Source organism: Zingiber officinale, chromosome 5B, assembly GCF_018446385.1.
Source record: "Zingiber officinale cultivar Zhangliang chromosome 5B, Zo_v1.1, whole genome shotgun sequence".
Lineage (NCBI taxonomy): Eukaryota > Viridiplantae > Streptophyta > Magnoliopsida > Zingiberales > Zingiberaceae > Zingiber > Zingiber officinale.
In genome coordinates, this window is record NC_055995.1 from 108,260,942 (window position 1) to 108,288,701 (window position 27,760).

Consider the following 27,760-nt stretch of genomic DNA (forward strand, 5'->3'; position numbering starts at 1 on the left):
GGATCTAAGCCGGATCGACGCCTAATGTTCCCTTCCTGGGAACGCGTCCTCGCAGTCACTCCCCTCCAGTGACTTACCTCACTTACCTGCCAGACGTCCGGTCAGCCCGTCGACCCGTCTGGACTTCGTGCCAAGCGTCCGGTCAGCCCGTCGACCCGCTTGGACTTCTCGCCAGCTATCCGGTGGGCTTCGTGCCAGACATCCGGTCAGCCCGTCGACCTGTCTGGACTTATCTTGCACACTCGATCAGAGTGTTAGATCAACAATAAACCTAACTTAACCTATTTGTCATTCATCAAAACCTAGGTTAGACCGTTAGTGCTACCCGTACCAACAGAAGGTGCTTTGGTGGTTTCTCATCTCGGAAGATCGTTGCCCACACAACGTCCGAGGTTAGAAGAGGAATACGATAGAAGACCTAGAGGTTTTTGCTTGCAAAAGAAAAGGTATACTAGTATTTAATTTCCGCATCATACTAGTTTTATTTCTTTGTAAAAATACCAAATACAAGAGGCATGCGATTCTAGTTTTTCGAATTAGTTTTTGATGTTGTGTTCTTTTATTTTTCTCTTCCTTGTGATTTGATTGTTCTTAGAGGTTAACCTAGGGTTACTATGGGAAGGTTAAATATTTAATTTCCTTAAAAGGCTTTGTCTAGTCGGTGGTGGTTGCTCCCATATCCAAGAACGTCATGTGCCTCGCCATGCAGTACTAAAAGCCGATTTTGGAAATAGATATTTAATTGTCTTCGTGACCTAGGTGATTTGGATCGAACGTGTTAAGTTTCGCAGGAGATCCAAGTCTAAACCTAAAAGAACAAATAAATTAAACTTTGGATTAAATGTGTTAAGTTCCGCAGGCGATCCAAGTTTAATTTAAAAGAACACATGGTAGCTAGGAAAAGGTTCAGACCTTTGTACAAAATTTTTGTACAGTGGAATCGTTAGGTTTTCCGAGTAGCAACCAACAACTGAATCACCGACTTAGTAGATAGGTCGACTGGATAGTGCGGTCAAGTGGGCTGAAAGGTTGAATGTCTGGTCCGGCAGAGAAGCCGAGCGGGTATTCAGTCATCCGGGTAGAAATATCGAGCGGCGGGGTGAGCAAGCAGCTGGGCGAGCATACAGGCAATCGGGCAGGTTGTGAGGCAAAGTCAACATGTGGCAAGGTTGGCAGATTAGCCGAGCGGACCCAACGTCCGAGCGAATGAGCGGCCGAGCAAACGTGCAGCCGGACGAACGTGCAGCCAGCGAACAAAGAGACCAAGCGAGTGAAGAGGGCGATCGAGTGAACGACCGAGAGAACGAAGAGGCCGATCGAGCGAACGAAGAGGTTAAGCGAGCTAGCGGTCGAACGGGTGAAGCGACTCGAGGTCTGCGATGGACGCAGTTTCCTTGAAACAAATTTGCCCCACCTCCAGCTGTGTTTCAAGGTTTTCTTGGGTCGTCTGTTTCTCAGGATATAATGGTTAACCGTGATGCACATTAAGCACTGGTGCTCATGGCAAACTGAGAGGTACCCGCCTACTACCACGGGTAATCCGCCGAGCAAGAGATGCACGATAGAGGAAAAGGCGAACGGAGGTGGAGAGCTTTTGCTTTTTGTGTGCGTAACCTCTTCTGCTAATGATTGCATCCTCCTTATATAATGATCGATCAATGATCATTACTCGTCGATATGTGAAACGCCAACGTTCACTATCCATTTGGGCAAACTTTGTCCCGACCAGCTTGGCATTAGGCACATGTAGGTCGGGATTTGCACCCCCTACGCATCCATGAGTGAGAAAGAGTCTCTCCCTATGCATTTGTTCACATCATCAATGCTTGTGAATCAATATAAACCAACTAATATACCTTGAAACTCCCAATATGGGATTAAAGTCTCATTGACAATGGAGCTTCATCCTTTTCCACCTCTTCTCCATTCATATATATCCAACAACCCCCCCCCCCCCCCCAACATGAATGGAAATAAAGTATGTGATAGCATTTAACAGTCGAGTCTAGTATAAGACAGGTAGGTTTTACCTTTTGAACCTTCCCTTGTAAAGATCTGTTTGTTTACTGGCTAATAATAGACGCGATGTCCTTAAATTGTCTACCGTCTATGCAAGCATTGACATATCTCACCCAAGACTCTCCCTGATACAACTCTATTCTCATGAGTGTGTTCATTCTTGGCCATGAACACACCTGATTTTGTGAGAAGTTCTAAGAATTGTGCTTCCAATTCTCTTCGAAGTGGGTTCACTTCTTTCTCACATAGGTGATCTATTAATAGTATTCCTTATTACTCTACTTGAATCATTAAAAGTCGTACACTCAACCTCCATCCTTCACTGATACATTGGGTCGTTCCCCCACAGTGAGCAACTTTGTCGATACAATTAGGTTCTCCCTTTGAATACAGTTCTTGGGATCTCCAGTCTACATAGGTTGGGTTTCCGTTGCACCAATATTTCTCATCGGCATCAAGCGTATCCCTCATGATGAGCTTGCAACTAACTCTCTGTTTAACCCCTTGGTCAACATAGTTAACAACAATAACTCCCGTTGAGAGTAGTTATCTAATAGTATTATATCTACGATGTATATGTCTAGACTTCCCATTATACAGATGGCTCTGTGCCCGACCAATTGCTGATTAACTATTGCAATGTATGCAAATTGTTAGCAAAAGTTTTGACCATCTCGGAATATCTTCTAAGAATTATCATAGTCATTAAACCTCTTCACCATATTTGTCAAGAGCCACAAACTCAGATTTCATCGTGGATCTGGTTATTACCATTTGCTTAGAAGATTTCCATGAAATGGTTGCACCTCCCAGAGTGAATACATATTCACTCATAGACTTAGAGTCTTTTATGTCAGATATCTAACTCGCATCACTGTATCCTTTGATCACAACAGGATATCTCGTATAGTGCAGTCCATATTCATGAGTATACCTCAAGTACCTTAGTACTCTTATTATCCCTTTTCAGTGCTCAACATCAGAATTACTCGTTTATCTACTCAGTTTACTAATTGCGTAGGCCAAGTATGGTTGTGTACAACTCATCATGTACATCAGACTTCCAATCACTCGAGAATATTCTATCTGAGAGATACTTTCACCTTAATTTTTTGATAGATGTTTACTCGTATCTATCAGCATTCGTGCCAAAAAAGTATCACCCTTGGTGAATTTCTTAAGAATTTTGTCGATATAATGAGATTAACTAAGAGCAAGTCCTTCTATTATTCTAAGAATTTTGATTCCTAGAATCACATCAGCTAGACTCATGTCTTTTATGTCAAATCTTGAGTTCAGCATGTCCTTAGTAGATTTGATTATCTTATTATTACTCCCAATGATAAGTATGTTATTTATATATATGCACAAGATGACGTAGTCATTCTTTGTGATTTTTATGTAGACACATTTATCACATTCATTAATTTTGAATCCACATTCCTTCATGGAATTATCAAATTTCTCATGGCACTTCTTTGGTGCTTATTTCAAGCCATATAATGACTTTATCAATCTACAAACCTTGTTTTTTTGTCCTGGCACAGAAAATACTTCAGGTTGCTCCATGTAAATTTCCTCTTCTAAATCTCCATTTAGAAAAACTATCTTTACATCTATCTGATGTATTTCGAGATTTCATAGAGCGACTATAGTCAACAATACTCTAATGGAAGTTATTCTCAACACCAAAGAATACGTATTAAAATAATCAAGGTCTTTTCTTTGTCGGTATCCTTTGATTACTATTCTGGCCTTATACTTATCAATTATGTCATTTGACTTCATTTTCTTCTTAAAGATCCTCTTGCAAGCTAGTAGTTTACTTTCCTGATGAAGATCCACAAGTTCTTAAGTGTGATTTTGCAAGATAGATTCTATCTTAGATGCAATTGCTTCTCTCCAGTGATGTCCATCAGAAGAGCTTACTGTTTCTGAGTAACTTTGGGGTTCACTTTCTAATATGAAAGTGATAAAATCCGATCCATAGGATTTTTCTACCTGAGCTCTTTTACTTCGTCTAAGCTCAAACTCGACTAGTTCCTCATCATTATGTTTATCTTATGTTTCATATGCCTATTTTGAGGAGCTAGCTTCTATTGGTGCAGTTTGCACTAATAGTCTTACTAAGATTTTAATGAATAACAAAGTAAGTTAAGTTAGGTATTGTTGTGATCTAATCATTTTACCAAGTGTGTAGGAGTTAACTAGATAGGTTGACGGGCTGATTGAATATCTGGTGAGAAGTCCATATAAGTCGACGGGCTGACCGGATATCTGGCAAGAAGTCCAACTAAGGTCAACGGGTTGACCGGATAGCTAGTGTGAAGTCAAGCTAGGTCAACGAACCGACCGGATAGCTGGTGAAAAGTCTAGATAGGTCGACGGACTGACCAGATATCTGACAGGAAGTCTAGTTGGGTTTACAGACCGAACAACTGGAAAATTGGTAAGTAAAGATAAGTCACTGGAGGATAGTGACTCGGTGAGGATGCATCCCGTTTGAGGGGATAGTAGGCGTCAGTCCAATTTAGGTCCGAAACCTAAATTGAGACCTTGACTAGATTTTGGTCTCGGGAAGATAGGATATAACTCATAAATCTTTATAAAATATTCATGATTATATTGTTCTAACTATATGTTGTAGAGAAAAATGTAGACCTTCGAATTCTGCACGTGTAGCAACTATAGAGTTTGGCTCAGAGTTTGGAATCAAAAGTTATGACCTTTGGAAGATTGTTGTGTCAAACTAGTAGTTGGAGTATAAGGACTCTGGTAGTGTAGAGCTCAATAGAAGAGCATTTATTATCTCCTTTAGAGTTTGATTCTTTCGCTTAGCAACTCCATTTTGCTGAGGAGTATAAGGAGCTGTTATTTCATGTCTGATCCCATGTTCAACACACAACTCAGTGAACAGTGATACATATTTGTCGTCTCGATCACTTCGAACCACCTTATTCTTTCTATTATGTTGGTTTTTAATCTCATTTTTATAGAGAGCAAATTTCTCTATAGTTTCATCTTTACTTTTGAGAAGATACACTTAACAATATTTTGTGTTATCATCTACAAAAGTGATAAAGTATTTATTCCCACTACGTATTGGTGTACCTTTGAGGTCACACACGTCGGTTCATTGTTTCTCTCAACATGTTGAAAAGATGACCTTGCCATTTCGCTTAAACACAAATCTCACACTTGTGTTTTGGGTTGAGGTGGAATGTAAGTATATTTTGCATGTTTATTAATCTACACAATACATAGTAGTTAACATGTCCTAATCTACGCTGCTATAAACATGAAGACTCAAGCATATAGGTGGAAGAGCTTTCATTTTTATTTTTCTTAGGCCTAATGAACATTATATTGAGCTTGAACAACCCATCAATAAATAGCCCATTTCTACAAATATTTTATTTTTGGACAGTACAACTCTGTTTGACTCAAAAATAATGTGAAAACTATGCTTATTTAACAATGATTCGGACACTAGATTCTTCTGAATCTCTGGAAAATACAACACCTTGCCCGAGGTCATCTTTAGCACCACTTTTCTGGCCCATAATGTCCGAGGTTGCTGAGTTCTCCATGAACAACTTATCTCCAATGACTTCTTCAAAGTTATGGAGCAGCTCCTTGTTGCAATAAGTTCAATTCAAAGACCACGGCAGAGGTCATCTATTTCTGGTCCCTCATTCCGGTTGGCCTCCTGCTTCTTCTTCGGCTTTCTGTACTCTGAAGATTTGTGATCGAGTCGGTCACAATAACTTCTTCTTGTTGAATGTATTTCACTCGATCGTTTAACTTGATTCAGTGCAATCCGGACCCTGACAAAATATTAGTTGTTCCACTTCGGCAAACTTTACCTCAACCGGTCCAACATTCAACGCACGCAGATCGTGCTCACATACAAGTTAACTTGGTTCAATACGAGAGTCTCTTCTCATGCATTTGTTCAAATCATCAATACATGTGAATCAATATAAACCAATTAATATGTCTTAAAACTCCCAATATGGGACTAAAGTCTCATTCACAATGAAGTGTCATCCTCTTCCACATTTTCTCTATTCATATATATCCAACATAAAATTATATATATATATATATATTTGATGGTTAAAACGTCTAGAGGTAGCAAAAGTACATTAAAACTTGGTGTTGTTATTTTTTTTAAACAATCCAAGTATTTAGTTTTATAATTTAATTAATTTTAAAGATAATCGATCTCATTTATAAAAAAAATTTATTAATCATCAAAATAAATTAGAAAACATAGATGAATTTGGTCAAACAACCCAACACTATAAGTAATTCGTATGTTATGAGTGAAATTTGAATCTTCAAAAGTTACTTAGGGAGTCCGTCTCATCACTAACTATCACACTATAGTCCCAGGGCTTGGTGCTACTATACGTAAACCTTGTGATGTTGTAAGAAATGGATTCGTATAATTTGAAATAGACACTTCTCTGGCCCAACCTGAGTTCATGGTTCATATGCTTGAATAGACACTTCTCCGACCCAACCTGAGTTCATGGTTCACGTGCTTGATATACGGAAGGACCGTTCATTTATTCTGCTTTAAATATCTGAGTCTTCAATTCCCTTGTCTCGACAGTAAATTCTATGCCACCGCGCAATACTTGACATCAAAAGATAAAATTAGGATGAAAATCGCCTTGATTGTAAAGAGACAAAGTAAGCTCGCCGACATGGTCAGTATGGCGAGGAGGCTGACATACTAACAGGCTTTAGGATAAGGAGATTTAGTAGGGTCCATTTAAACTCATCAGCTACCTACACTACAAGTGACTTGAGAGATGAAAAATAATCTATTCGGATGAGTCTAATGATTAGTACATAAAATATTATTATCATAAATTTTAGGATTCAAATATCAATAAAGTTAAGATAAATACTTTTTTTATATGTTAGTCACTATTCTAAAGGCTAATAGTCGTCCGTGATTTACATGTTCTATGTTAGTCCTGAGATGGATTGACAGGGACGCTAGGGATGAGCGTATTCGTCTTTTACCATCTTGAGAGATGAAAAATAATAAATCTATAGGTTATTTTTTAGTCTCTAAAAAAACTTTAAGATAAAAATTCCATCTCAAACATCTGTTTGTGAAAGCGAAGTTATTTTTTGATTTCAAATAACGTACCAAATATAATTTTAATATGCTTATAAATCTGTCTACTATTTTATTTATAAATTTGTACATAAATCCATTTTTAAATTATGTCTAAATTTATATTATAATTCATTCTTTTATCTACATATTACTATTGGATCAAAATAGACCAAAGAGTAGGCTAAATCTAGTTCGTTAAATTTTTTCCTTTTTTTAAGTGAAAAATAATAGTCGTAAAATAGACGAGGGAGGAAGTTGAATTTAATTCACTCCTCTAATACTTCTCACTACCTAAAGTTGACTCCCTTAGGACTTTTTTTTCTTTCTTGGAGTTTACTTAAAACATCCTTAGTTTTTTTTATATATATCTTCATATAAATGTCCAACATATTCTTAATTTAACTAAATTACTTAAAGCAAATAACTACTAGTAACATTTGGTACTGATCACATGGTTCCAAAACTTTATTCCATGAAAGGAAACATTTAGCTATGCGGAAACTAAACTGGAAGGTTTTCGGGTTGTACTGTCATTATCCCGAGCTGTCTCACTGGTCATCGTCTCCTGTCTCATTCATTTCATTACCTAAAAAGAAAAGTTATAATCTGTGAGTCGAGAGACTCAGCATATTTAGAACCGTATTATGCAATAGTTAGCGTCTATGATCTAGTGTATTAAAGGAAACACATGCTAGGTAGCTTAGGACTTACCTACTAGCATATAATGGACATGAGCATAGACATCGACATAGACATACGAGCACAAGCATAAACATAAGCATAAACATATAAATAAACTAAGCATAAAATAAACATGGTCATGAGAATGTACATAAGCATACGAGTATAAACATCAACATGTAAATAAGCTAAGCATGAGATTAAACATAATCATAAGCATGAACATATACAGCCATAAACATAACCATGTAGGGTTGATGAGCTCCCAGACTAAGGTCGCCAGTCACACTCAACTACCCAAGGTTTGGTGAGATCCCGGGCTAAGATCACCGATCATACTCGACCACCTAGAATTGGATGAGCTCCCGGGCTAAGGACACCGTATAAATACCCCATTACAGTTTTGATGTGGTCAATCAAGTCAAGTCAGGTCATATTGTATTTTGATATCCTTGTGTCTAAGTGTGTAGGAACTTAGGAGCACAGGAAGTCGAGCGAAAGACACAACTAGATAGAAGGACGACACGGGAGAGAGCCGACGAACTCGGTGCATCCGAGGGACGAGGAGCTGCGGAAGAGTACGTTGGCGAACGAGAAGGAGGCGGCGAAGTTTCCGAAGGATGAGAAGCTAGAGCGGAAGGTTGCTCGAAAAGGCTGGAAGATGGGTTCGGATGAGCCCTATTCTAGATGGCTGAAATCACCCAAGCGAGCGGAGCCAGATCAGAAGACCCGGACCCAAGCGAGCGGAACCGGAGTGGAAGACCTGTACCAAAAAGTCAACAAGAGGTTGACTTTTGGGTCTGAGTGCCCAGACCTGGTCCGGGCGCTCGCCTAGCGGGGGCTGTGTCGACCCAGTCCGAGCGCCCGAAACCCTTACAAGAGCCCAGACCAGAAAGTTTATCCAAACGCGCACTATCGCGATCCAGTGCGATGGAAATAAAATTTTATCCCCTTCCAGGTGCCTGGAACCCTTTCAGGTGCTTGGAACCCTTCCAGGTACCCCGATCAGGGCTATAAATACAACCCCGATCCCAGTAGCTAGAAATCAACACATGTAAATAATTCCTTTGTCTATTCTACTACTGTTTGAGTTGTCAATGTTGTAAGAGGCTTCTTCGCCTAAATGAGACTTTGATAGTGAGCTCTAATTGTCATGGATTAGCAATCCTCTGATTGCAAACCAAGTAATTCTTTTTGTGCCTTTGTTTTTAGTTACTTCTTATTTCTTTTATGTAAGTGTCTATTTTAATAAAACTTTAAAGTTCAAGAAAGGTTAGTTTTTTTTTTACAAGGTTATTCACCCCCTCTAGCCGACCTCCAAGGGACCAATAATTGATATTAGAGCGAGGTTCACTTCAGAAGAACTAACCATCGACTGAAGCACAAGAAATGGCCGGACCAAGCATCTACCCGCCTAAATTCGAGGGGGAGTTCACGATTTGAAAAAGATAGAAGTATTCTTCAAAATGGATTTTGATTTATTACTAATCTTAAAATATAGTTTTGTAACTCCAAAAGACAAAGACGAAAATCAATGGACCAAGAAGGAGCAAGCAAATTTCGTAACAAATGGGCGAGCCAAATTCCATCTATTGAGCGTGCTACCTCTACAAGAAGTCAACAGAATCGGCGCCTATGAATCAGCAAATGAACTTTAGGAGAAGTTCTTGGAGCTACATGAAAGTACGTCCGAAGTCAAACTCGCGAGACGAGACCTGCTCCGGAACCAGATCTACAACCTCCGATTGGAAGAAGGAGAAACCGTCACACACCTCCACTCAAGAATTAAGGAGCTCATCACCTGACTCACGAATCTCAGAGAATAGGTAAACAACTGAGATTCACTAAGGTACGTGCTTAATGTATTTCCTAGGACTCCAAAATAGTCAACCCTAGTAGATGTGTACTTTATCTCTAAGGACTTAGAAGTAAGTGATTTAGAGGAGTTATTTTCAACATTTGAGATTCATGAATCTAGAAATGTAAGTCTAAGAATGAAGTCAATGTAGAACATTGCTTTTAAGGCAAAAACTGATGAACAAGAGTCTGTAACATCCCTTGACGATGACGAAACAGTCTTCATGGTAAGAAAATTCAAAAAGTTATTTAAAACTAATAAATTTAATCAAGTGCAGGATAAAAGAAGAAGAAGAAAGGTAAGATACTATCACTGTAATAAAGGACATATAAAAGATAACTTCTCCAAATTAAAGAGCAAGGATAAGGACAAGAGCAATGACAAAAGATCAGTTTAGACAAAGCATTGAAATCTAAAGATGATATGGGATGAAACGTCATCCGAGTCAGAAATCGAAGTTATCGCCAGACTTGCGCTAGTGGCAAGTCACCAAGAAGATGAAGATGGAGCAAGCTCATCCGAAATTAGTATTGAAAGTATCGATAAAGGGGGAACAACATCAGAAGAAAGCAGCACTTCAGGGGGAGCTTCAGATTACGGGATCGACAAGGTAAGTCAGATATGGTCTCTACCTCCTGATAAGTTATTTCAGTTTATAAAAATACTATCGAAAAATACCTATAAATTAGAAAAAGAAAATAAAGAATTAAAATTAACCTTAGTGACATCTTGTCAACTAAAGGATTTCGACAAGATAAAAATTGAAAATGAGAAATTAAAAATAGAAATAGAGAAACTAAAGAATTCTACATGTTCGAATATAACTATTTCTAATTTTAAAAATTATCAAAGACTAAACTGACACTTTAGATATCATAAGGGTCAAATCAGAAAATTATCAACTAAATATATCCCTAAGAAATTTTTGATTAATCCAGTTAGAAGGAACCTATATTGGGTTCCAAAATCATGCTTGAATTGAAAAATCATTATGCATTTTTATTTTAAATTTGATTTCATATTCTTGCTTATCAAATAAAATATTTTGCATAATTTTTGTTAGAAATGAATTAAAATTATTAATTTTCTAAAAAGAGAATTTCATTACTCATATATAGAAAAAATTTTATATTTTTTTATTGTTGTATTATTTTTCTATGAATTTTTTTTAATAAAATTCATATTCTTCGATTTAAATGTAGTTTTGATGTGATCAACTAAGTCAAGTTAGGTCATGTTGTATTTTGATATCTTGTGTCTAAGTGTGCAAGAACTTATGAGCACAAGAAGTCAAGCGAAAGACATAGCTAGCGAGAAGGACGACACGGGAGAGAGCCAACGAGCTCGATGCGTCCGAGGGACGAGGCGCTGCGGAAGAGTACGTTGGCGGATGAAAAAGAGGTGCGCTATGTTTTCGAGGGACGAGAAGCCGGAGTGAAAGGTAGCTCGAGAAGGCCAGAAGATGGGTTCGGGTGAGTCCTATTCCGGATGGCTGAAATCACCCAAGCGAGCGGAGCTGGAGCGGAAGACCCGAACCCAAGTGTGCGGAACCAGAATGGAAGACCTGGATCAAAAAGTCAACAGGAGGTTGACTTTTGGGTTTGGGCACCCCTGGGCGCCTCGCCCAGCGGGGGTTGTGTCGACCTGGTCTGGGCACCCGGAACCCTTCTAGGCGCCCAGACCAGAAAGTTTATCCAAGTGCGCACTATCACGATCCGGTGCGATGGAAATAAAATTTTATCCCCTTCCAAGAACCTGAAACCCTTCCAGGCGCCCTAATCAGGGTTATAAATACAGCCCTGATCTCAGTAGCTAGAAATCAGCACTAATAAATAATTTCTTTGTCTGTTCTACTACTGTTTGAGTTGTCAACATTGTAAGAGGCTTCTCCGCCTGAAGGAGATTTTGATAGTGAGCTCTAATTACCTTGGATTAGCAATCCTCTGATTGCAAACCAAGTAATTCCTTTTGTGCCTCTGTCTTTAGTTACTTCTTATTTCTTTTTATGCAAGTGTCTGTTTTAATAAAGCTTTAAAGTTCGAGAAATGTTAGTTTTTTATTTGCAGGGCTATTCACCTCCATCTAGCCAGCCTCCAAGAGACCAACACACCAGTCACACTCAACCACGTAGATTTGATGAGTTCCTAGGCTAAGGACACCGGTCACACTCAACTACATAGATTTGGTGAGCTCCCAGGCTAAAGACACTGGTCACACTCAACCATGTAGATTTGGTGAGCTCCCGAGCTAATGACACCGGTTGCACTCAATTACATAGATTACATAAACATGGACATAAGCATAATCATGCACTTAACATAAACTTGATCACTACTTAAACATGGAGATAATTGTAAATATTAACATAAGCATGCAAATTCATAACATAAGCTAACATATAGACTTGTGCATCAACATAGCATGAGCATGCATAGCAACTTAGATATGGCATAATCATAAACCTAAACGTAAGCATGCAAATTCATATCATACATATAGCCTACCAAACTATCATGATTGTGAAGCAAGAGTAAGCACAAACATACTAAGCAAATTCCAAAACTTGCAAGCTCTAGGAGCTAACATGGTATCATCCTCTAAATGAACAAAAGAGCATATGAATCTATGAAATCCAAACCTTGCAAATGGAAGGAACTAACATGGTATCATCTTCTAAAACTAAGAGCTTAAGAACATATAAAATTTGAAACCTACAAATTTATAGGAGCTAACATGATATCACCTTCTGAAAGCATAAAAGAGCATAAGGAACTATTAAAGAAACCTACAAATTATAGGAACTAACATGGTATCACCTTCTTAAAATATAAAAGAGCAGGAGCTATTAAATCCAAAACCTACAAATTATAGGAACTAATATGATACCACCTTCTTAAACATAAAATAGCATAAGGAGCTATTAACTCATGCATGAAGTCTCCTAAAAACCTAGTAGATTCGTTCAACTTAAAGCTAATTCTACCAAATTATATTCTGATTTTTAATTCTGATAGTTAAATCAAGAAGAATAGTTTACCATTTCATCCTAAATTATCCATATAAATTGATCAATTCCTATCGGATAAAAACTTGCTAGATTATATATAATCCTACCAATTCATGTCTTTATTTTATAATGTGATCAAGATGTTGTATGGGTAATTTCTACATGGTTAGAGATGTTGTGGCTCCTCTCTAGTCATAAGATTGATATATATCACAAGACATAAAGGACATATAGATAAGTTTCAACAATTATATATACAAGTGTCACCTTAGGCATGCAACGATATTGTTTCATGGAAATCAACAAGTAATTGGCTGTATTGCTCCTTTGCATGAACATGTAAATAATTAATAGCAAATGTCATGACATCACTTGCATGAATAATTTTGATCAATAAAAGTTGTCTTAACTTCGGAAGGGAGAAACACGTACACACACCAGCAAGTTGTAGTGAAACATCTTCACCAATAACCCCTAAAACCGAAAAAACTAAGATGAATGCATTTAAGAGACAAGATTAAAACTAAGGTGATTGCATTCACAATGTGTACCAGCAAGTTGTAGTGAAACATCTTCACCAATAACCCCTAAAACCGAAAAAACTAAGATGAATGCATTTAAGAGACAAGATTAAAACTAAGGTGATTGCATTCACAATTACCGCAGGAATTAAAACCACCCAAATTAGACTCTATCAAATCCAAAATCCACATCAATACGAATAATTTGGAGCACAAGAAAAGAACCTAAACCATACGGTCATCTACCTAAAAATAGTAAAGAACATTAGAAGCCATGGATCCGAATTCCACAAGACATAGAAACTAACTAAAGCCTTAACATGGTAGAGAACATGTCTTCAATCTTTAACTACTAATTCCTCTTCTTGTCTTCCCTTGGAGCTCTAGAACCGGTGGAGAACAATAGAGAGGGGGAGCTCCTTAGGGTCGGCGGCAACATCATGAGGGAATGGGGCTTTTGGAGGTAGGGCTTTTAAAGAGATGGAAGCTTAGGATTTCGTCTAAATTTTATCAACTAAGTCATATAAATTTTATTATACTAAGTCATAAAAATTTATATTCATATGTTATATAAATTCTTATACTCAGTTTTATAAATTGTGTACATGCTAAGCCCTATAAATATTTTATTTACTAATCCCTATAAATTTTCATATAAAAATTTATACACATGGGTTATAAATTTTTATAAACTTACTAAATCAGATATATATATATATATATATATATATATATATATATATATATATATATATATATATATATATATATATATATATAATAATTTATATATATATATATTTATAATCAGATATATATATATATATATAATAATTTATATATATATATATTTATATCCTACTATTTTCCTTTATAAAATTGATTAGTCCAAATTCCATAATTGTAGGTTAATTAAATTAATTCTTAATTAAATCTAAACTAATCAAATAAACCCTCTTAATTGAATAATTGGGTTTTCGGATACTACATCATTCTTCTAAGACTTCTCACTACCTAAAATTCACTCCTTTAGGATTTTCCTCTTACCAAACATATAGTTACCCTTGCCATGCTTAAACTTTCCCTTTGCTAATCATCCAGCCAACCTTTACTTGACTAGACTGTCCCTTTGCTAGTCATTGAATCAACCTGGACCAAACTAGACTTCTCACTTGACTAGGTCAACTTTGACCAGACTCCATTAAATATATTGTCAAATAAATATCAAAACCATGGAGGTCGATTACATCAACAATCTTTTTTTTTTTGATATTTGATAATATGTTTAAATTAGGCTAATTAATTAACCCAACGTATTAAGTCTTATGCCAAAGTTGGAAAAAAATAGATTTTCTAACTTAAACCCTGTTGGTGCAGTTCGCACTAACGATCTAACCCGAGTTTTGATGAATGACAAGTAAGTTAAGTTAGGTTCCGTCGTGATATAACCACTTGATTAAGTGCACAGGAAATCCAGCTAGGTCGACGGGTCAACCGGATAACTGGTACGAAATCTAGCTAGGTCGACCGAATAGCTAGTATGAAGTCCAGATAGGTCAACAGACTGACCGGATATCTGGCAAGAAGTCTAACTAGGTCAATAGGTCGACCAGATAGCTGGCACCAAGTTCAGATAGGTCGATAGACTGATCGAATGTTTGGAAAACTGGTAAATTAAGGTGTCACGCCCCAGGTAGTCCCTGCCAGAAGAAATTTCGACAGCATCTCTCCTGTACGGGTGACAATCTGAGACTTATATACATAGCCCTCAGGGCTTATACTCATCAGCCAACATGGCTGGTATATATATATCAAACAAAAATAAAACCATCCGCACAGTTACAATAAAACAACCTCCGGCTGCCCACACAATGCAAAAGAAAATGAAAATATCATCTAAACTTACCTCTCGTGCCCGTCCGACAGGCGCGTAGCAAAACATACCAAATACAATCCACTAAGAAAACAAAACTCAACTAGTACATTACTCAAAGACAAGCCACACAAAATCCAAAGTACTAAAACCAGAACAAGTCTGAAACATAGCTCTAAACAAATAAACAGAAACCAAAAGACCAAAGCGAAAATCCTTGTGGCAAGGGGACTAGCAGCTGGAACCTCCTTACGGCTTCAACCTGAAATAAGAATAATCAACGGGGTGAGTTCAAGAACTCAACGGATACCAGATAGATATGCATAATAAGATATGACTAGCAGTAATCATCATGTGGTACAGTTTTCTGAACAAAAGTAGGAAATGCAAACTGAAAAGGCTGAAGAAAACTGTACTCACCAGGACCTCCTATCTGAATATAAGGGTCGTCAGACCAAATACAAAATGTCACCTGTATGCATGTCGAACATATGCAACCCAAACAAATTCAGCATCCAAAATACAAGAATCACAAACAATAAATGCAATCTATGCATATGGTGCAAAAATGACATGTGTCACCCCTGACGCCAGTCAACCATCTCACAAGCGATGGTGAGACCGAGTGGGTAGGGCTATGACAACTATGCACTCTGCCATCACTGTTCCTGAATGATCGAGTGGACAAGATGCTGTCGAAGTACACCTATCCTCCTACCCCAACAGAGTGGGGGAGCTAAATGCTCTCATCTCCCTATATCATAGTCAAGGGGAGGGATCCCTGCCCGCTACACGCTGCAGTCATCGCTACCCAGGAGCGGACTAGCGGAGCCCTGACAGAGCAAGCTGCACACACCCTGCCTGATGTACCACTAACTCATGAGTGATTGTGTGTGCAAATCATGTAACTGGTGATGTGCTCAACAATAATGGAGTTGACCATCGTCAGCATGCAATCATGCAAGATGGTGCATGACACTAAACATGTAGATACAGACCGTATACCCTCCATATAAAATGCACTAAAAGGAAATAAATCATACGATGGTCTAGGTATCAACAACCTAAGTACACAAATCAGATATGACGAACAACAAGACTACTACACAGTAGGCAATGTAAGTCACTATTTCTATGAACAGGGATACACATGGCGGTAATCAAAGAAAATCTAAGTAGGAAAGCATAACAGATAGGAATATAGGCAGACAACAGGAACCAGATAGTGACATATCAAAACAGATGCAAACATAATCATTATCACTAGAAATAAACTATTATGCATAAAATGACTATATCAAGAGATAAGTCAGAAGTACCCGCCTCAAATAGAAGATCGAATCAAACCAATCCGTCATCGAGACGCTCGACTCGAATCAGAGCCCTGCATCAAACAATACATATATTTTATTTAGCTAAACTTCAATGAATTAAATAGTTAAATAAAATCCCTAAAACTAATTTAGGGAAACCCTAATCAACACAACCATCAATCTACCTAAATTAAACCTAATGGTTAATTAGGATTAGTTATCTAATCCCTAATCATCCATTAGATTAGAAATCCAAACCTAAATCCAACTAACCAATCATACTAATCATGTAATCAAAATCATACCTAATTCAACACATAAACCTAATTCATCTAGTAATCATCTACAATAAAGATACAGTTCTCTACTCCTTACCTCAACTCCAAGTCACTGCTCTTGATCCTCATCCAAATATGTTGCTGTCAGATGAAGAAGTTACTGGAAATCACCTTACTGCCCGGATAAAGAAGTAGATCCAGAAATCAATAAGAAAACCTATCAACAACCCAAATAATCACTGATCCTCAAACATAACCTACCTTACATCTGGTTGCTCACGGGAATAGCGAATAGAGGAGTTAGGGCATCGGTGTGGGTTGTTCACGGCAAAGAGAAACGATGGGAGGTTGGCGATGCAACGACAATCAAGCGACGTGTCTGTTCTGATGAGGAAACAAGGCACGGGAGGAGATCAACAACTGCAGTGATCCGACAACAATAGTAAAGGCTTAGCGCTAGGGCACAAATCGAAGAAAATTAAGAGAAAGGACATCAAGAAATGTACCCTTGTCGTCGGCTCGCGCTCTCGGTGTTGCAATGAAGCAAAAGGGAGAGATCTACTAGTCGATGTCGTGGGATGCAAAGGACGGTGGTCGGCGATCTAGGGCAGAGTAGAAGAAGCAGCGGCTCGGGGAAGAGGAGAAACCGGGAGAGAAGATGAGAAGGGGGGTCGGCGGCAGCGTGGAGGAGAGGAGGAGACGACGTTGGTGGCTTCGGCGTCACGGGAGGGGGAGAAGGGGAGTTCAGCGCAGAGAGGGGAGAAAGGTCAGGATCGGAGTTTGGGGGAAAGAAAAGGAAAATAATTTAATTAGAAAACTTCGGTTTGGTTTAATCAAACCCTAAGTACTTTCCTAAATCAACTCCTACTTTTGGGTATTTCTAAACAGGTCCTTCCCATGCCTATTAATTCATCCTAGCAAAACTATCTCATATGAACTCCGAAAAATTCCCAGAAAATTTCTAAAAATTTCAGAAAATTTTGTTAAGGTATTTCGTCCATTTAACCTTATTAGTAAATCTTTATTTGGGGTATCGTATTTTACATTCTCCCCCACTAATAAAAATTTGATCCCCGAACTTCGTTATTTTCCATCAGCAAATACTAGTAATAACCAACCGAATAAATGCTGAATAGGATTTAACACACATACCTCAAGTAAAAAGATGGGGGTATCGAGCTCAAATCGTATCCTCGAGCTCTCAGGTAGCCTTCTCGTCAGAATGATGCTGTCATCCGACTTTAACCAACCAGATAGTCGTGTTCTGCAGCTGACGCTCCTCTTGATCCAAAATATCCGTACCAGAACCTCCTCGTAAGTAACGTCAGGATGAATGGGAACTGGTATATCTGATAGAACATGTGCTGGGTCGGCTACATATCTCCTCAGCATAGACACATGGAACACATCGTGAACGCCTGCCAGCGTCGATGGTAGCGCCAGACGATAAGCTACTGCTCCAATCCTCTCCAAGATCTGGAAAGACCCAATGTATCATGGAGCTAGCTTACCTCGGAGCCTAAATCTCTTCACCCCTTTCGTCGGTGAGACTCTCAGAAAAACATGGTCGCCAGTAGAGAACTCCAGTGGTCTGCGTCTCTAATCAGCATAACTCTTTTGGCGGTCCTGCGCCTTGGACATCCTCTGTCTAATAGTGCGGACCAACTCTATCTCCTGCTGAGCTCTCTAAGGTCCTAATAGCTGAGCCTCCCCGACCTCCTCCTAGAGGGTGGGTGTTTGACAAGACCTACCATACAATGCTTCAAACGGTGCCATATAGATAGCCGAATGATAGTTGTTGTTGTAGATGAACTCTACCAATGGCAGGTGGTCCTCACAGCTGCCTCCGAAATTCATAATGCACGACCTTAGCAAATCCTCTAAAGTCTGGATGGTCCGTTCTGATAGTCCATCTATTTGCGGATGAAATGCGGTACTGAAACAGAACTGTGTGCCCAAGGCCTGCTGTAGACTCTGCCAAAACCAGGACGTGAACCATGGGTCTCTATCCAATATAATTCTCAAAGGAACACCTGCAATCTGATGATCTCTTGGCAATACAACTCTGCCAATCGATCCAGCGAATCGGTCTTCCGGATCGCTAAGAAATGCGTGGATTTGGTTAATCGGTCAACGACTACCCAAATCGCATCATGGCCTCATCGTGTCCTAGGCAATCCCACCACAAAATCCTTAGTGATGTGCTCCCATTTCCATTCTGGAATCAGAATCCTCTAAAGTAATCCGGCAGGTCTCTGGTGCTCAACCTTCACCTGCTGACAGACTAGACATCTAGCTACAAACTCCACGATGTCTTTCTTCATGCCGTTCCACCAATAGGAATGCTTCAAATCTCGATATATGTGTGTTCTGCCTGGGTGGATCGCAAATCGAGAGCGATGTGCCTCCTGAAGTAGTTCCTCTAAGACCGGGTGAGATTGAGGTATGCATAACCTGCCTCGGAAATAAATAATGCCCTCCTCATCTCGGGTGAACTCGGTCTGCTGCCTAGAAGCTATCTGGTTGCCAATGAACTGTAAGTGTTGATCACCGACCTAGGCCTCTTGGATCCTCATCCTGACCGACGACTGAGTAACCATGGTAACCAGAATACCCTACTATGTCTGTCTCTACTCCTGAAGGCCCAACCTAGAGAAACCCTGGATCAAGTATGTGACCAAAACTCGGTGGCACGCTAAAGTCCCTCAGGACTTTCGGCTAAGTGCATCGACAACCACATTAACTTTCCTTGGGTGGTAGCTAATAATGTAATCATAATCCTTCAGGAAATCCATCCATATCCTCTATCGAAGATTGAATTTCTTCTGAGTGAAAAGATATTTGAGACTCTTATGATCAGTAAGAATCTCAAACGTAATACCATACAGATGATGCCGCCAAATCTTCAAAGCAAAGATAATAGCAGCCAACTCAAGATCATGTACTGGTTAATTCTTCTCATGCTCCTTCAACTGACGTGAAGCATAAGAGACTACCCTATTGTGCTGTATCAAAACAACACCCAAACCCTGTAGAGAAGCGTTGGTGTAGAGAACGAAATCGTCCTCTCCAAAAGGCAAAATCAGAACTGGCGTCGATACTAATCTCCGCTTCAGCTCTTGGAAACTGGTCTCGCAGACTTTTGACCACGTGAACTTCACGTCTTTCCTGGTCAGGCGTGTCAGTGGAATAGCAATGCGAGAGAAACCCTCGACGAACCGTCTGTAATATCCGGTCAATCCCAGGAAACTACGGATCTTTGGAACTATTTTCGACTGCTCCCAGCTGGTGACAGCCTCGATCTTCTGAGGGTCTATAGAAATACCTCTACTAGAAACCCCGTGCCCTAGAAAATCGACTGAGGATAGCCAAAAAGCACACTTGCTGAACTTTGTATATAGACTATGTTGTCGAAGAATCTCCAAGACTATGCGGAGATGCTGTGCATGTTCCCCCTCGGAACGTGAGTAGATCAGGATGTCATCGATGAAAACGATAACGAACTGATCTAGATACTCCAGAAAGATGCGATTCATCAAATCCATAAACACTGCTGGAGCATTGGTAAGCCCAAATAGTATTACCAAGAACTCATAATGTCCGTATCTGGTGCGGAATGCTGTCTTCTGAATATTAGAATCTTTAACTCTCAGCTGATGATATCCGGACCGTAGATCAATCTTAGAATACACTAATGTACCTCTGAGCTAATCAAACAAATCTTCAATCCGTGGTAAGGGATACTTATTTCTGACGGTCACAGCATTCAACTGTTTATAATTGATGCACAACCTCAAAGTACCATCCTTTTTCTTGATGAACAGTACCGGAGAACCCCACGGAGATACACTAGGGTGAATAAATCCCCTATCTAATAACTCCTGGAGTTGGACCTTTAGCTCATCTAACTCTTTAGGTGCCATACAGTAAAGAGCTTTCGATGCTGGTGCGGCCCCCAGAATTAGCTCAATAGCAAACTCACTTGCCTTCGGGGAGACAATCCTGGTAGCTCATCTGGAAATACATCCGGATACTCTCAAACCACTGGAATGTATGAGAGTTGAATCTACTGCTATCATCAGCATTAATTAACGACAATAGAAATCCTTGACAGCCATGTGATAGCAGCTTCTGAGCCTGAATCGTAGAAATGGTAGATATACCGTCATCCCTGATGCCAGTGAAATGTTAGATATACCATCCTCCAAAACAATAACTTGCCCGATAGGGTAATTAGGACTAGCTAAAATAGGGACAACAGTTTAACTTGACAAAAGTACTGGTGAAGTTTTGGATGATAGTAGGTTAGAGAAACTATGTCTATGCATGTCTAGAAAGATATAGCTTCGACTTGGTACATTTGTCTTAGTGGAACTAACTTAAGCTATCCCTTATGGATCCTAACTAGTTACGCCAAGATTTTATACTAAGTTCAATGGATAGGACTATTTGGAAAACCTCGAAGGTATGGTTACTCTAATGATGTCTAGGTAACTTACCATAGCCTAGAAGTTTATCCAAAGAATGCATGTTTGTTGAAACCAAAGCTAAACCTAAATCTAACGCAAAGTTAAATCTAACCCTGAAATTGAACTTAACTCATCTCACAAAATTATAGAATTCCCTGATTGAAAATGTAGGTCGGGTGAGATGACTAAGGATTTAAAATTAAAAATTAAACTTAAAAAAAAAAAATTTAAACTTAAAAAAATTAAAATTATACTTAAAATTTTAAAATTTAAAATTAAACTTAAAAATTAAAAATTAAAAATTAAACTAAAAATTTAAATCATAAAATAAACTTAAAATTAAACTCAAAATTTAACTTAACCATAAATTTAAATTTAAAATTAGAATTAAACTCAAGATTAAAAAGGTAAATTAGAAATAAAAAAAATAAGATTAAAAATTTTTACTTAAACTTTAAAAGTAAAATTAAAAGTAAGCTCTAATCTAAATTAATATTACCTCCTTCCTATTATAGGAAACTAAGTGGATATTGGACAGTGGTTGCTCCAAACACATGACGAGGGATCATACCAAGTTCGCTCAATTAACATACAAAAGTTTAAGAACAGTTGCCTTTGGAAACAACGGCAAGCTCAAGGTAACTGGGGTAGGTAATATTGAACTTGAAACTAATTTTATTGTTAAGAAAGTATTACTTGTTGAAAATCTCAAATACAACCTTCTTAGCATTAGTCAATTGCGTGATTCTAGATATAAGGTTATGTCCTATCCTCTAAATGCCTAATTAAACACTTAGATAACCCTTCTATAAGTCTAAAAGGGTTTAGAAAAGATAATATCTATGTAATTAACCTAACCACTTCCTCACTTAAGTGTTATTTAACACAAAAGGAAGAAACTTGGTTATGACATAGAAGAATGTCACGCACAAACTTTATAAATCTAAGTAAATTAAAAGGATTAGTTAGAGGCTTACCAAAATTACCTAACTTAGACTCAACAATTTGTAATACCTGTCAACAAGGAAAACAAATAAAATCTACTCACAAATCAACTAATCAACTTCAAACAAATTCAATACTAAAACTATTGTACTTAGACCTATTTGACTCCCATGGGATCAAATCAATAAATAGAAGCCTATATTACCTAATAATAATAGATGATTACTCTAGATTTACTTGGGTAAAATTCTTAAAAAATAAGAATGAAACATTTGAAATCTTTAGTAAGTTTTACAAACAAATTGAAAATGAAAAGAACCAAAAAATTAGAAGAGTCAGAAGTGACAACGGAGATGAATTTAGAAATCACAATTTTAATCAATTCTGCCTTCAAAATGGTTATCATCATAAATATTCATGCCCTAAAACATCCCAATAAAATAGAATAGTAGAAAAAAATAACAGAACTCTATTTGAAGCCTCTAGGACAATGCTAAATGAGTATAACTTGCCAAAACACTTTTGGGCAGAAGCTGTTAGCACAACCTGCTATGTACAAAATAGGACCACTATAAACAAAACTCATAATAAAACATTATTTGAACTCTATTATAATAAACAACCTAATATTAAATACTTTAAAGTATTTAGATGCCTAGTCTATATACTAAGTACAAGAGAATACTTAGGAAAATTTACCTCAAACATAGAAAATGAAATCTTTGTAGGCTACTCACTAGACAGTAGAGGTTACAGAGTATATAACAAAGTTACACTAAGAATTGAAGAAACCTCAAATGTAAAATTTGAAGAGTCAAATCAAAACCTAGAATCAAACAATCGAATTTGTTCGAGGTACCACCAGTCAAGGGGAAGCCAGTGAAAACCTAAGTCACGAAGAAGAAGATCAACTTCAACTTAATTGTAACAACCCAAATTTTCTCATTACGAATCCTAATAGTACTTTAAAATATTTAGAAATACTTTAGAAAAATTCTAGAGATTTTTAGAAATTTTTAGAGTATTTTTATGCAATTTTTAGAGGTCGTTTGGTATTTTTACCAAAAGGAATAAGTTGGAAAAAATGGGGGGTTCGAACCCGCGACCTCCGACCGAACCAAGACTTATGCAAATCCGGTTGACCAAGTGCCCAAGCAGGCGATGCTAATCAAGTAAGGGACGAAATATATTTAAGCGGTAGTAGATACAGAAATATCTAGGTTTAAGAGGGTTAAGTTATTTCCCTTTCTCTCCCGAAACCCTTTTTCCCTTCTCCTTCCTCGCGTGCGACGGCGGCTCGGGTGAAAACAGAGAAGAGGCTAGGGCTTCTCCGGTGGCCGGCCAAAGGGGATTTTTCCGCGAACTCTTCTCGGATTCGAGCTCCTCTCGTCAAGAAGGAACGGTAGGCACGAGGAAGAGGTTGAGATTGGCAAGAGTCTGAAACCCTAGAAGCATTAGAAGTCTCCTTTTCGGTTGTAAGTTCAAGAACACCTCGGTAAGTTGCTACTCACCTGCGGTAAGAGTAGTTTCGAGTTTGATGTGGTCTTCTTTTTGGGCTTTCGGATTAGGTTGTAGAGAATTGTTGAAATGTAAAGGATTTGGTCTTCTTTTGGATTTAGGAATAGGTTGTACAAAATCTGTTTGTTAGAGGGTTAAGGGTACATTCAAGATTCTTTTCCTTCTTCCTTGCATATATGCTGTAACATTCTTAAAGATCTTGTTTGCTGCCGTGAATTGAGGTTTCAGATCTTGTTTTCTTCTTTGTTTTGAAGCATGCTTGAAGAATTCTGTTGCCATATGAAAACCCTTAGATCTGTTGCTATAAGAATGGGTGTTTAAGTAAATCCTTTAGGTGTTTAAGAGTAGTTTAAGAAATTCTTTCTTCATTGCATTATGTTTTGTTTTAAAAAAAAATCTGTTGCTTTATGTAAGTTTAGGTTGTGAATATGTTTGCAAGGATTTTTAGTTTCAGCAGGTTCAGGTTTGTTCGTGCTAAGCATTTGAAGTGAAATTAGGCTCTACATAGGCTTTCATTCCAATAAGCTTTAAGTTTTGTTTGTACTGTAAGAAGAGGGCACGTACAACCCTTTAGAGCTACAAGGTGCAGATTTTTAATTAACATTTCAAGTGCGGATTTTTGGTTAACATTCTAGTGCAGAAATTTGTTAGCTGAGAATGCAGAATTTCGATTAGCATGTTATATAGTTTCTTAGTTAAGCTTTGTATAATGTAGCACCCAAAAATTCTCAAAACTATTTTAGAAATATTCTATAATTTTTCTGGAATTTTAGGATATTTTTATAGAATTTTTAGAGCAGCGAAGGTAGCAAAAACAAATAGAACCGTAAAATAGCCTACGCGGGAATTGAACCCGAGACCTATTGGGTTCTATGACTTATGGTGAACCTTAGTAACCAGGTGAACCCAGCAGGGCCGTGCTGAAAGGAAAGGGAAATAATTAAATTTATATTCAAGTTGGGCCGAAATTACCACTTAATATAAATAAGAAATTATTAAGTGAGGGTTTTATTTTAATCGTGATTCTCTTCTCCTCAACCCTCACCGCCGCCCACTCCTCCTTCCCCTCCCTTTCTCGACGCACCAAGCCAAGGGTTCTAGGAGCACCTCCCGGCAACATCAAGGGCACGAGGACGCTCCCCTCCGCGAGAGGAACGCATAGACACGAGAAGATTGTCGAAGAGATCTCTCCTCCGTGAAATCTAGCGATTAGAATCGTAAGAAATTACGAACAGGAGGTAAGAAACCCCTCACCTGCAGTATAAGTAGCTTCCGTGTGAATTCCATGATTTAGTTAGTAGTATATAGCTTTTCGGCACAAAGGATGCGAATTAGCGCATACCAAGTGTTCGATTAAATTACTAGCACAGCTAAAATGCAACTTAGGCATTGTGATAGCTTAATTAAATGCAATAGGAGCATTTCACAGCTCATATAGTCTTTCTACAGCTTTTACAGGACTAGACATCCAATGGGTGGGCTCCCACAGTCGCCTCTAGGTTTAGATAACCTAGTTCGGGGTTTAGACAACCTAGTAAAAGCAAGACAAGCATTTATTAGCTTATGTTCAGTATTTTACTTTCTCAGTGGCACTGTACTGGATTAGATATCCATTGGGTTGGACTCCCATAGTCATCCCTAGGTTCAGCTAACCTAGTAACCCTACTAAATTCGGGACTTGCAAACCCGGGTCTAGTTGGGGATGCGCGCACAGCAAAGTACAGTTGCCGGGCCCAAACAGCAGCTTGATTATTATTTTAATCTACTTATGAATATAGTTTTCAAACATCACAAATTTTTCATGTGAGTTCAGTCAACTTTAGCATCAGATTAGTATTAGCTTAGCTCAGTTTTATATCAGTTTAGTTTTCTGTTGATACAACATGATAGTTTATGATTAGTTCTATTGCTATGATCAGTTTTATTTCTATGTGTTGTATGCCATGCCATGTTTAGCATATTCAGTATGTTCTTTTCAAATAGCATGTTTTCAAAGCATGATTTGCATCGATTGCATGTTTTAGTGAGGTAGATGGTTTCTTACTAAGCGAAAGCTTACAGATACTTTCTTTTCCTTATACTGCAGATAAAGGTAAAGGAAAGATGGACTAGCGGAGGCTGGAGGGCAATGCAATGAAGATGTGTGTGGATGGAACTTGGAATAAAGATCTTAGGGAATTCAACAAACTTTGTGTTAAACATTAGAACCTTTTAGCATTTCATTATTTTGCACCTTGGTATGTTAAATGTTATGGATTAGTAAATCATGCGCCCTATCATGCTTATAACCTTAGTTGTGTGAGATTAGAATGTTTTCCAATTGTTTTAGAACTCATATATGTAATCCTGGCACGAAACAGTGATGAAATCAGAGTGTTGGTGCGAAATCAGAAACCTCAATCAATCGGCCGATCGATTGGAGGCTTCTCAATCGATCAGCCGATCGATCGAGAAGTTCGTACCGCGAACAGTAGGCGTCTGGATCGATCAGCCGATCGATCCAGCAAATTCTGTCGCGAACAGAAGGCTTTGGGATCGATCACTGGATCGATTGGTTAGCCAGGATCGATTAGCCGATCGATCCAGGATATTGCCCGAGCACAGTAGCGTGCTGGATCGATCACTGGATCGATCCAACCTAAGCCCCACATACAGTAGCCACCTGGATCGATCAATGGATCGATCCGGCCATTCCAATCGATCCGTGGATCGATTGGGAGGCCTGATATCAGTAAGAAACCCTTAGTTAAGTTCCTTGACCATTGGGGGATGTAATATATGTCATGAATAGTTTAGATTACACCCCTTAGCACATGTAGAACCAAGAAATGATGATAGTTTAGCAAAATTTCAATTAGTACAGCTTCCGCACTTAGATTTAATGATGGTCATGGAATAGTTAGCACAGCATAATGTAACGATCGACCTCACAGCCTAGTTAGTAGGAGGCGGGTCGTTACAGAGTAGTATCAGAGCAGTTTCCATACTTCCTACACACACATCAGCATTGAACCTGCAGCTTCCAAGTAAGAACATCTCCCACTTTCTTTATGTTTCTTGTTTCATGTTTAGATATAACTAAAGCATGCTTGTTCATGATAATAGTTGACATGATAACAATAGTTACTCCCTTATGATTGTGTTAGTCATGTATGTCCTCCATGTCTCTAAAGATGGCACAAGGACGCCCAGCTAGGAGGGCACCAGCCACTGAGCCCCAACATGAGGCAGGCAGTTCAGTGTTGGTGGCTCAGTTACAGCAGCATTTAGCTGAACAGCAGCAGGAGATAGCCACCTTAAAGGCTAATCAGCTGAATACTCCCACAGTCACTCCGGAACCAAACTTAGCAACGCCAGTAGTCTTAGAGGTTCCACCAGTCCAGCCTACAGCACCAGTAGCCCCAGCAGCAGTAGAGGCAAAGAGAGAAGCCTATCTGATACAGTGGCAGAGAGTCAAGCCCGAGAACTTCTCAGGCACCAGTGAACCATGGGATGCACAAGCCTGGTTCAAGACACTAGAGAGTACGATGGAGCTTCTGGACTGGCCAGAACATGAGAAGGTGAAGTGCGCCTCCTTCTGCCTGATAGGAGATGCACGCATGTGGTGGGAGAGAATCAGAGCGAAGCGCCCAGTAAACCAGATGACATGGGCAGACTTCGAGAAGGAGTTCTTTGAAGAATTCTTTCACATGCGGGTCACAAACCGCCACTACGACGAGTTCACTTAGTTTTGTCAGGGCAACCTATCAGTTGAGGAAGCCGTGAAGAAATTCAATAGATTGGCTCGTCTATGCCCTGAACTAGTCAGCACAGAGAAAGAAAGAGTCCAGTTGATGCTCAAGATGCTGAGGCCGGAAATAGCAATGAACGTGGCTGGCGGCGTTGACAGGCCGCAAACCACCGAAGAACTAGTCAGCAATGCTCTGACCACCGAGAACTACCAGAACAATATCAAGCAGCAGAAGCAAGTTCTCACAGAATCTAAGGGTCAAGGAGGTTCAGGCACTCAGAAACAACAGGGCCACAGCTCCAATTGGAAAGAGAACTCTAGCAATAAGCGCAAGCCAGGGAGTTACCCAAAAGGAGGGCCAGCTAGCAAACAACCCAGTTATCCAAAGTGTGCTACTTGCGGGAAATT

General features: G+C 38.8%; 2 long non-coding RNA genes across 2 annotated transcripts; both read right to left on the reverse strand.

The window, feature by feature from the left end:
• Nucleotides 1-15,110: 15,110 nt before the first annotated feature.
• On the reverse strand, nt 15,111-16,416 carry LOC121985306. Its single transcript, XR_006113114.1, has 2 exons — nt 15,520-16,416; nt 15,111-15,361 (listed from the first exon to the last, which is right to left on the reverse strand). It is a non-coding gene; the product is annotated as an uncharacterized LOC121985306 (long non-coding RNA).
• Nucleotides 16,417-17,497, reverse strand: LOC121985305. Its single transcript, XR_006113113.1, has 4 exons — nt 17,197-17,497; nt 16,952-17,110; nt 16,788-16,865; nt 16,417-16,483 (listed from the first exon to the last, which is right to left on the reverse strand). It is a non-coding gene; the product is annotated as an uncharacterized LOC121985305 (long non-coding RNA).
• Between the last annotated feature and the right edge of the window lie 10,263 nt (nt 17,498-27,760).